The sequence below is a fragment of the Megalopta genalis genome, unplaced genomic scaffold (genome assembly GCF_051020955.1).
Source record: "Megalopta genalis isolate 19385.01 unplaced genomic scaffold, iyMegGena1_principal scaffold0091, whole genome shotgun sequence".
NCBI lineage: Eukaryota > Metazoa > Arthropoda > Insecta > Hymenoptera > Halictidae > Megalopta > Megalopta genalis.
In genome coordinates this window covers 217,615-230,000 of record NW_027476160.1, presented here as the reverse complement: position 1 = coordinate 230,000, position 12,386 = coordinate 217,615, and the positions used below count along the sequence as shown (strand labels likewise).

Here is a 12,386-nt window from a genome sequence, read left to right as displayed (position 1 = left end):
AATTAATCTCCCAATAGTTTGCCGGGAAACATCGATTATTCCGATCTAGAAAGAGACAGAGACAGTCGATCCGCGTTATGTTAAATATCTCCAGGTTACCGATTCCACAAAATTATAAAAAGTATACGGCTGTGTAGCGGGGATCAAAACGAGTAATTTCATGTATAAAGTTTAAATAATCTCCCAATAGTTTGCCGGGAAACATCGATAATTCCGATCTAGAAAGAGACAGAGACAGTCGATCCGCGTTATGTTAAATATCTCAAGGTTACCGATTCCACAAAATTATAAAAAGTATACGGCTGTGTAGCGGGGATCAAAACGAGTAATTTCATGTATAAAGTTTAAATAATCTCCCAATAGTTTGCCGGGAAACATCGATAATTCCGATCTAGAAAGAGACAGAGACAGTCGATCCGCGTTATGTTAAATATCTCAAGGTTACCGATTCCACAAAATTATAAAAAGTATACGGCTGTGTAGCGGGGATCAAAACGAGTAATTTCGTGTATAAAGTTTAATTAATCTCCGAATAGTTTTCCGGGAAACATCGATAATTCCGATCTAGAAAGAGACAGAGACAGTCGATCCGCGTTATGTTAAATATTTCAAGGTTCCCGATTCCACAAAATTATAAAAAGTATACGGCTGTGTAGCGGGGACCAAAACGAGTAATTTCATGTATAAAGTTTAAATAATCTCCCAATAGTTTGCCGGGAAACATCGATAATTCCGATCTAGAAAGAGACAGAGACAGTCGATCCGCGTTATGTTAAATATCTCAAGGTTACCGATTCCACAAAATTATAAAAAGTATACGGCTGTGTAGCGGGGACCAAAACGAGTAATTTCATGTATAAAGTTTAATTAATCTCCCAATAGTTTGCCGGGAAACATCGATTATTCCGATCTAGAAAGAGACAGAGACAGTCGATCCGCGTTATGTTAAATATCTCCAGGTTACCGATTCCACAAAATTATAAAAAGTATACGGCTGTGTAGCGGGGATCAAAACGAGTAATTTCGTGTATAAAGTTTAAATAATCTCCCAATAGTTTGCCGGGAAACATCGATAATTCCGATCTAGAAAGAGACAGAGACAGTCGATCCGCGTTATGTTAAATATCTCAAGGTTACCGATTCCACAAAATTATAAAAAGTATACGGCTGTGTAGCGGGGATCAAAACGAGTAATTTCGTGTATAAAGTTTAATTAATCTCCGAATAGTTTTCCGGGAAACATCGATTATTCCGATCTAGAAAGAGACAGAGACAGTCGATCCGCGTTATGTTAAATATTTCAAGGTTCCCGATTCCACAAAATTATAAAAAGTATACGGCTGTGTAGCGGGGATCAAAACGAGTAATTTCGTGTATAAAGTTTAATTAATATCCCATTACTTTGCCGGGAAACATCAATACTTCGATCGCGCGAGAGAGACAGAGAAACGAACAGTCTTTTTTTCGATTTACGGCTAAAATAAATTTTTCTCATTTTATTCAATAACATATTCTTGCTTAGATAACTTTTTTACATAGGGATTAAGCATTTAGAACGATACATTGTTTAAAATAATGGCACTTTACTCTTGACATTTTACGGTTTTTTCAATTTTCTGAAAAATCCTACCATTAGATTTTTTTAAAAATACGATATTCTTGCTTAACTAACGTTTCTACATAGGGATTAAGCATTTAGAACGAAATCTAATGTAGGAAAATGGTACTTTACTCTTGATCGGTACGTTGGGACTTAGAAAATATTCGGCCGTACGCGGCGCGTCTCGGCGCTTCGAACAGCTCCGGTGTCCCCATTATTTTCGATTTACGGCTAAAATAAATTTTTCTAATTTTTTTCAATAACATATTCTTGCTTAAATAACTTTTTTACATAGGGATTAAGCATTTAGAACGATACATTGTTTAAAATAATGGCACTTTACTCTTGACATTTTACGGTTTTTTCAATTTTCTGAAAAATCCTATCATTAGATTTTTTTAAAAATACGATATTCTTGCTTAACTAACGTTTCTACATAGGGATTAAGCATTTAGAACGAAATCTAATGTCAGAAAATGGCACTTTACTCTTGACATTTTTCGGTTTTTTCAATTTTCTGGAAAATCCTATCATTAGATTTTTTTAAAAATACGATATTCTTGCTTAACTAACGTTTTTACATAGGGATTAAGCATTTAGAACGAAATCTAATGTAGGAAAATGGTACTTTACTCTTGATCGGTACGTTGGGACTTAGAAAATATTCGGCCGTACGCGGCGCGTCTCGGCGCTTCGAACAGCTCCGGTGTCCCCATTATTTTCGATTTACGGCTAAAATAAATTTTTCTAATTTTTTTCAATAACATATTCTTGCTTAAATAACTTTTTTACATAGGGATTAAGCATTTAGAACGATACATTGTTTAAAATAATGGCACTTTACTCTTGACATTTTACGGTTTTTTCAATTTTCTGAAAAATCCTATCATTAGATTTTTTTAAAAATACGATATTCTTGCTTAACTAACGTTTCTACATAGGGATTAAGCATTTAGAACGAAATCTAATGTCAGAAAATGGCACTTTACTCTTGACATTTTTCGGTTTTTTCAATTTTCTGGAAAATCCTATCATTAGATTTTTTTAAAAATACGATATTCTTGCTTAACTAACGTTTTTACAAAGGGATTAAGCATTTAGAACGAAATCTAATGTAGGAAAATGGTACTTTACTCTTGATCGGTACGTTGGGACTTTGAAAATATTCGGGCGTTCCAATCGCTCGTCTGTTGCATCATAGCGCGTCTCGGCGCAATCGACCGATTCGCTCGACCCATTATTTTCGATTTACGGCTAAAATAAATTTTTCTCATTTTATTCAATAACATATTCTTGCTTAGATAACTTTTTTACATAGGGATTAAGCATTTAGAACGATATAATGTTTAAAATAAGGGCACTTTACTCTTGACATTTTACGGTTTTTTCAATTTTCTGAAAAATCCTATCATTAGATTTTTTTAAAAATACGATAATCTTGCATAACTAACGTTTCTACATAGGGATTAAGCATTTAGAACGAAATCTAATGTCAGAAAATGGCACTTTACTCTTGACATTTTTCGGTTTTTTCAATTTTCTGGAAAATCCTATCATTAGATTTTTTTTAAAATACGATATTCTTGCTTAACTAACGTTTTTACATAGGGATTAAGCATTTAGAACGAAATCTAATGTAGGAAAATGGTACTTTACTCTTGACCGGTACGTTGGGACTTTGAAAATATTCGGGCGTTCCAATCGCTCGTCTGTTGCATCATAGCGCGTCTCGGCGCAATCGACCGATTCGCTCGACCCATTATTTTCGATTTACGGCTAAAATAAATTTTTCTCATTTTATTCAATAACATATTCTTGCTTAGATAACTTTTTTACATAGGGATTAAGCATTTAGAACGATATAATGTTTAAAATAAGGGCACTTTACTCTTGACATTTTACGGTTTTTTCAATTTTCTGAAAAATCCTACCATTAGATTTTTTTAAAAATACGATATTCTTGCTTAACTAACGTTTCTACATAGGGATTAAGCATTTAGAACGAAATCTAATGTCAGAAAATGGCACTTTACTCTTGACATTTTTCGGTTTTTTCAATTTTCTGGAAAATCCTATCATTAGATTTTTTTTAAAATACGATATTCTTGCTTAACTAACGTTTTTACATAGGGATTAAGCATTTAGAACGAAATCTAATGTAGGAAAATGGTACTTTACTCTTGACCGGTACGTTGGGACTTTGAAAATATTCGGGCGTTCCAATCGCTCGTCTGTTGCATCATAGCGCGTCTCGGCGCAATCGACCGATTCGCTCGACCCATTATTTTCGATTTACGGCTAAAATAAATTTTTCTCATTTTATTCAATAACATATTCTTGCTTAGATAACTTTTTTACATAGGGATTAAGCATTTAGAACGATATAATGTTTAAAATAAGGGCACTTTACTCTTGACATTTTACGGTTTTTTCAATTTTCTGAAAAATCCTACCATTAGATTTTTTTAAAAATACGATATTCTTGCTTAACTAACGTTTCTACATAGGGATTAAGCATTTAGAACGAAATCTAATGTCAGAAAATGGCACTTTACTCTTGACATTTTTCGGTTTTTTCAATTTTCTGGAAAATCCTATCATTAGATTTTTTTAAAAATACGATATTCTTGCTTAACTAACGTTTTTACAAAGGGATTAAGCATTTAGAACGAAATCTAATGTAGGAAAATGGTACTTTACTCTTGATCGGTACGTTGGGACTTTGAAAATATTCGGGCGTTCCAATCGCTCGTCTGTTGCATCATAGCGCGTCTCGGCGCAATCGACCGATTCGCTCGACCCATTATTTTCGATTTACGGCTAAAATAAATTTTTCTCATTTTATTCAATAACATATTCTTGCTTAGATAACTTTTTTACATAGGGATTAAGCATTTAGAACGATATAATGTTTAAAATAAGGGCACTTTACTCTTGACATTTTACGGTTTTTTCAATTTTCTGAAAAATCCTACCATTAGATTTTTTTAAAAATACGATATTCTTGCTTAACTAACGTTTCTACATAGGGATTAAGCATTTAGAACGAAATCTAATGTCAGAAAATGGCACTTTACTCTTGACATTTTTCGGTTTTTTCAATTTTCTGGAAAATCCTATCATTAGATTTTTTTAAAAATACGATATTCTTGCTTAACTAACGTTTTTACATAGGGATTAAGCATTTAGAACGAAATCTAATGTAGGAAAATGGTACTTTACTCTTGACCGGTACGTTGGGACTTTGAAAATATTCGGGCGTTCCAATCGCTCGTCTGTTGCATCATAGCGCGTCTCGGCGCAATCGACCGATTCGCTCGACCCATTATTTTCGATTTACGGCTAAAATAAATTTTTCTCATTTTATTCAATAACATATTCTTGCTTAGATAACTTTTTTACATAGGGATTAAGCATTTAGAACGATATAATGTTTAAAATAAGGGCACTTTACTCTTGACATTTTACGGTTTTTTCAATTTTCTGAAAAATCCTACCATTAGATTTTTTTAAAAATACGATATTCTTGCTTAACTAACGTTTCTACATAGGGATTAAGCATTTAGAACGAAATCTAATGTCAGAAAATGGCACTTTACTCTTGACATTTTTCGGTTTTTTCAATTTTCTGGAAAATCCTATCATTAGATTTTTTTAAAAATACGATATTCTTGCTTAACTAACGTTTTTACATAGGGATTAAGCATTTAGAACGAAATCTAATGTAGGAAAATGGTACTTTACTCTTGATCGGTACGTTGGGACTTAGAAAATATTCGGCCGTACGCGGCGCGTCTCGGCGCTTCGAACAGCTCCGGTGTCCCCATTATTTTCGATTTACGGCTAAAATAAATTTTTCTAATTTTTTTCAATAACATATTCTTGCTTAAATAACTTTTTTACATAGGGATTAAGCATTTAGAACGATACATTGTTTAAAATAATGGCACTTTACTCTTGACATTTTACGGTTTTTTCAATTTTCTGAAAAATCCTATCATTAGATTTTTTTAAAAATACGATATTCTTGCTTAACTAACGTTTCTACATAGGGATTAAGCATTTAGAACGAAATCTAATGTCAGAAAATGGCACTTTACTCTTGACATTTTTCGGTTTTTTCAATTTTCTGGAAAATCCTATCATTAGATTTTTTTAAAAATACGATATTCTTGCTTAACTAACGTTTTTACATAGGGATTAAGCATTTAGAACGAAATCTAATGTAGGAAAATGGTACTTTACTCTTGATCGGTACGTTGGGACTTGGAAAATATTCGGCCGTACGCGGCGCGTCTCGGCGCTTCGAACAGCTCCGGTGTCCCCATTATTTTCGATTTACGGCTAAAATAAATTTTTCTAATTTTTTTCAATAACATATTCTTGCTTAAATAACTTTTTTACATAGGGATTAAGCATTTAGAACGATACATTGTTTAAAATAATGGCACTTTACTCTTGACATTTTACGGTTTTTTCAATTTTCTGAAAAATCCTATCATTAGATTTTTTTAAAAATACGATATTCTTGCTTAACTAACGTTTCTACATAGGGATTAAGCATTTAGAACGAAATCTAATGTCAGAAAATGGCACTTTACTCTTGACATTTTTCGGTTTTTTCAATTTTCTGGAAAATCCTATCATTAGATTTTTTTAAAAATACGATATTCTTGCTTAACTAACGTTTTTACAAAGGGATTAAGCATTTAGAACGAAATCTAATGTAGGAAAATGGTACTTTACTCTTGATCGGTACGTTGGGACTTTGAAAATATTCGGGCGTTCCAATCGCTCGTCTGTTGCATCATAGCGCGTCTCGGCGCAATCGACCGATTCGCTCGACCCATTATTTTCGATTTACGGCTAAAATAAATTTTTCTCATTTTATTCAATAACATATTCTTGCTTAGATAACTTTTTTACATAGGGATTAAGCATTTAGAACGATATAATGTTTAAAATAAGGGCACTTTACTCTTGACATTTTACGGTTTTTTCAATTTTCTGAAAAATCCTATCATTAGATTTTTTTAAAAATACGATAATCTTGCATAACTAACGTTTCTACATAGGGATTAAGCATTTAGAACGAAATCTAATGTCAGAAAATGGCACTTTACTCTTGACATTTTTCGGTTTTTTCAATTTTCTGGAAAATCCTATCATTAGATTTTTTTTAAAATACGATATTCTTGCTTAACTAACGTTTTTACATAGGGATTAAGCATTTAGAACGAAATCTAATGTAGGAAAATGGTACTTTACTCTTGACCGGTACGTTGGGACTTTGAAAATATTCGGGCGTTCCAATCGCTCGTCTGTTGCATCATAGCGCGTCTCGGCGCAATCGACCGATTCGCTCGACCCATTATTTTCGATTTACGGCTAAAATAAATTTTTCTCATTTTATTCAATAACATATTCTTGCTTAGATAACTTTTTTACATAGGGATTAAGCATTTAGAACGATATAATGTTTAAAATAAGGGCACTTTACTCTTGACATTTTACGGTTTTTTCAATTTTCTGAAAAATCCTACCATTAGATTTTTTTAAAAATACGATATTCTTGCTTAACTAACGTTTCTACATAGGGATTAAGCATTTAGAACGAAATCTAATGTCAGAAAATGGCACTTTACTCTTGACATTTTTCGGTTTTTTCAATTTTCTGGAAAATCCTATCATTAGATTTTTTTTAAAATACGATATTCTTGCTTAACTAACGTTTTTACATAGGGATTAAGCATTTAGAACGAAATCTAATGTAGGAAAATGGTACTTTACTCTTGACCGGTACGTTGGGACTTTGAAAATATTCGGGCGTTCCAATCGCTCGTCTGTTGCATCATAGCGCGTCTCGGCGCAATCGACCGATTCGCTCGACCCATTATTTTCGATTTACGGCTAAAATAAATTTTTCTCATTTTATTCAATAACATATTCTTGCTTAGATAACTTTTTTACATAGGGATTAAGCATTTAGAACGATATAATGTTTAAAATAAGGGCACTTTACTCTTGACATTTTACGGTTTTTTCAATTTTCTGAAAAATCCTACCATTAGATTTTTTTAAAAATACGATATTCTTGCTTAACTAACGTTTCTACATAGGGATTAAGCATTTAGAACGAAATCTAATGTCAGAAAATGGCACTTTACTCTTGACATTTTTCGGTTTTTTCAATTTTCTGGAAAATCCTATCATTAGATTTTTTTAAAAATACGATATTCTTGCTTAACTAACGTTTTTACAAAGGGATTAAGCATTTAGAACGAAATCTAATGTAGGAAAATGGTACTTTACTCTTGATCGGTACGTTGGGACTTTGAAAATATTCGGGCGTTCCAATCGCTCGTCTGTTGCATCATAGCGCGTCTCGGCGCAATCGACCGATTCGCTCGACCCATTATTTTCGATTTACGGCTAAAATAAATTTTTCTCATTTTATTCAATAACATATTCTTGCTTAGATAACTTTTTTACATAGGGATTAAGCATTTAGAACGATATAATGTTTAAAATAAGGGCACTTTACTCTTGACATTTTACGGTTTTTTCAATTTTCTGAAAAATCCTACCATTAGATTTTTTTAAAAATACGATATTCTTGCTTAACTAACGTTTCTACATAGGGATTAAGCATTTAGAACGAAATCTAATGTCAGAAAATGGCACTTTACTCTTGACATTTTTCGGTTTTTTCAATTTTCTGGAAAATCCTATCATTAGATTTTTTTAAAAATACGATATTCTTGCTTAACTAACGTTTTTACATAGGGATTAAGCATTTAGAACGAAATCTAATGTAGGAAAATGGTACTTTACTCTTGACCGGTACGTTGGGACTTAGAAAATATTCGGCCGTACGCGGCGCGTCTCGGCGCTTCGAACAGCTCCGGTGTCCCCATTATTTTCGATTTACGGCTAAAATAAATTTTTCTAATTTTTTTCAATAACATATTCTTGCTTAAATAACTTTTTTACATAGGGATTAAGCATTTAGAACGATACATTGTTTAAAATAATGGCACTTTACTCTTGACATTTTACGGTTTTTTCAATTTTCTGAAAAATCCTATCATTAGATTTTTTTAAAAATACGATATTCTTGCTTAACTAACGTTTCTACATAGGGATTAAGCATTTAGAACGAAATCTAATGTCAGAAAATGGCACTTTACTCTTGACATTTTTCGGTTTTTTCAATTTTCTGGAAAATCCTATCATTAGATTTTTTTAAAAATACGATATTCTTGCTTAACTAACGTTTCTACATAGGGATTAAGGATTTAGAACGACATCTAATGTCAGAAAATGGCACTTTACTCTTGACATTTTTCGGTTTTTTCAATTTTCTGGAAAATCCTATCATTAGATTTTTTTAAAAATACGATATTCTTGCTTAACTAACGTTTTTACATAGGGATTAAGCATTTAGAACGAAATCTAATGTAGGAAAATGGTACTTTACTCTTGACCGGTACGTTGGGACTTTGAAAATATTCGGGCGTTCCAATCGCTCGTCTGTTGCATCATAGCGCGTCTCGGCGCAATCGACCGATTCGCTCGACCCATTATTTTCGATTTACGGCTAAAATAAATTTTTCTCATTTTATTCAATAACATATTCTTGCTTAGATAACTTTTTTACATAGGGATTAAGCATTTAGAACGATATAATGTTTAAAATAAGGGCACTTTACTCTTGACATTTTACGGTTTTTTCAATTTTCTGAAAAATCCTACCATTAGATTTTTTTAAAAATACGATATTCTTGCTTAACTAACGTTTCTACATAGGGATTAAGCATTTAGAACGAAATCTAATGTCAGAAAATGGCACTTTACTCTTGACATTTTTCGGTTTTTTCAATTTTCTGGAAAATCCTATCATTAGATTTTTTTAAAAATACGATATTCTTGCTTAACTAACGTTTTTACATAGGGATTAAGCATTTAGAACGAAATCTAATGTAGGAAAATGGTACTTTACTCTTGACCGGTACGTTGGGACTTTGAAAATATTCGGGCGTTCCAATCGCTCGTCTGTTGCATCATAGCGCGTCTCGGCGCAATCGACCGATTCGCTCGACCCATTATTTTCGATTTACGGCTAAAATAAATTTTTCTCATTTTATTCAATAACATATTCTTGCTTAGATAACTTTTTTACATAGGGATTAACCGGTTCATTCTCATGGACGTGTATACACGCACCGCGATATCGTTCACGCAGTCCCACAGACGCGTAAACACGCGCCCCGCTATCGTTCACGCAGTCTCACGGACGCGTATACGCGCGCCGCGCTAGCGTTCACGCAGTCCCACAGACGCGTAAACACGCTAGTATTAGATAAAGAGTTTAATTTGGAAAAGTGTTAATTTTGGAAACGGTATATAGAAGTAATAAACATTGATTTCAAAATATTTCAAATTTATTATTGCTCTGTATGATATAATTCAAAACAAGGAACTGCACATAATGCAACATCACAATTGATACAATGATATCTGGTTTCTTTGCGAATCGATTGTTGCTTGCACCATACACACCGTCTCATCGGCATAGATTTCTTATTTGTTGGCTGTAATTTTTTTAAGAAACATTTAGATTGCAGTCGCAATGGATGAAGATGATTCCTCCTTCCTTTCCGATGAAAATTCTCTGTTGGATCGTTGTAGTTATTTAGTAACTGCAATATTAAATCTTCTTTCACTTCGCACAAACTTTTTCGGTTTACATGGAGGCAGTTCCAAATTGCATGTGCATTGCATATAGCAATATCTAATAAATAAAAGAAATACTTTTTGTACCATTTGATTGTTTTCCTAAATGATCCAATGCCATGTAAAATTTGATCTGTGTGATCAACAGCACCCATGTGCATATTATAAGCTAACACTACGTTTGGTTTTTTAATGGGTTGCCCCGTTTTTTTATCAACTTTATCTGTGGCTACCAACTCTGGGGTATGTACGGTGCTGAGAAGCGCTACCACTCTTTTATCTTTCCACGCACTAAATGTCATGAATTTGTTATAGCGCACTGTCAGCTCACCTTTATTCAAACTTTTTATTTTTTTTATTTTTTCGTCGCATGGCAAACCTCTTCTATTCATTCGAACGGTACCACACGCATGTGTTTTATATTTATGTAACTCCTCATATAATGCGGGGGAAGTATACCAGTTGTCTAAGTATATGGTTCGTCCTTCATTTAATAAATTTCTTGACAAATTCATTACAATTGAACCCGACTTTCCTAATCTGGACTGTCCTTCATTTGATATGCGTCCATCATATAATTTCAAATTATAAATATATCCTGTCTCTGATTCGGCTAAAATAAATGATTTCACGCCGAATCTTGCACGTTTGCTGCTAATGTATTGCTTGAAAGAAAGTCTGCCTTTCCATAATAACAGACTTTCGTCGACTACAATGTTCTGTCTTGGTCGATATGCCATTTGAAAACGACAAATAAGAATATCCATGACGGATTGGATTTTTTCGGTCTTTCTAATTTCATTATTATTTGTATCAACACTAGTGAAATGAAGGAATCGCAAAATATTGAAAAACTTTTTTTTTGACATGATTTGTCTAATAAACACAAAATTATACATTGCCTTTGTATTCCAATACATGGACATCTTCGGCAAGCGAACAATACTCATATGAATAATAATTGCAAAAAAACAGTGCAAATCATTACTAGATACATGAAACTGAGATCTGGAGAAACCTTGCTTTCGGCTGTATTTATTAGTCTCCTTCACAATTAACTCTATGAGTTCTTCACAAAAAAAAAATTTGAAGATTTGAAGAAAAGAACTATCTTCTGATATACCAGATTGGGGTAACACACCGTGATGTAAATCGCTGTACCTCCAAACTTGTGGCGTAAAATTTTGCGTGGCAGTAGGAATATTCCATTTTCTTTGGCGTAAAATATTTTTCCATCTTTCGCACAAAGGAACATCCTCGTCAGTCATATCACTTTCCACAGCACTTTCACTTTCACTACTACTATCACTAATAATTCGATTTCTAGATCGTCGCATGGTGGTCATCTTTGCAGAACAGTCAAACGTACACTAAATGAAATTACAAATTAGTACTAACCACAAACTTAGTCTCTCCAGACGGAGCAAATCAGTAGGCGTGTGTGTACACGTCCGTGAGACTCCGTGAACGATATCGCGGCGCGTGTTTACGCGTCTGTGAAACTCCGTGAACGGTAGCGCGGCGCGTGTTTACGCGTCTGTGGGGCTGCGTGAACGGTAGCGCGGCGCGTGTTTACGCGTCCGTGAGAACGAAGCGGTTAAGCATTTAGAACGATATAATGTTTAAAATAAGGGCACTTTACTCTTGACATTTTACGGTTTTTTCAATTTTCTGAAAAATCCTATCATTAGATTTTTTTAAAAATACGATAATCTTGCATAACTAACGTTTCTACATAGGGATTAAGCATTTAGAACGAAATCTAATGTCAGAAAATGGCACTTTACTCTTGACATTTTTCGGTTTTTTCAATTTTCTGGAAAATCCTATCATTAGATTTTTTTTAAAATACGATATTCTTGCTTAACTAACGTTTTTACATAGGGATTAAGCATTTAGAACGAAATCTAATGTAGGAAAATGGTACTTTACTCTTGACCGGTACGTTGGGACTTTGAAAATATTCGGGCGTTCCAATCGCTCGTCTGTTGCATCATAGCGCGTCTCGGCGCAATCGACCGATTCGCTCGACCCATTATTTTCGATTTAC

At 33.5% G+C, this 12,386-nt stretch overlaps 1 long non-coding RNA gene across 1 annotated transcript; it reads right to left on the bottom strand.

The window, feature by feature from the left end:
- Positions 1-10,026: 10,026 nt before the first annotated feature.
- LOC143262091 (uncharacterized) lies at positions 10,027-11,926 on the bottom strand. The gene is made up of 2 exons (XR_013036028.1): positions 10,424-11,926; positions 10,027-10,302 (listed from the first exon to the last, which is right to left on the bottom strand). It is a non-coding gene; the product is annotated as an uncharacterized LOC143262091 (long non-coding RNA).
- Positions 11,927-12,386: the final 460 nt, after the last annotated feature.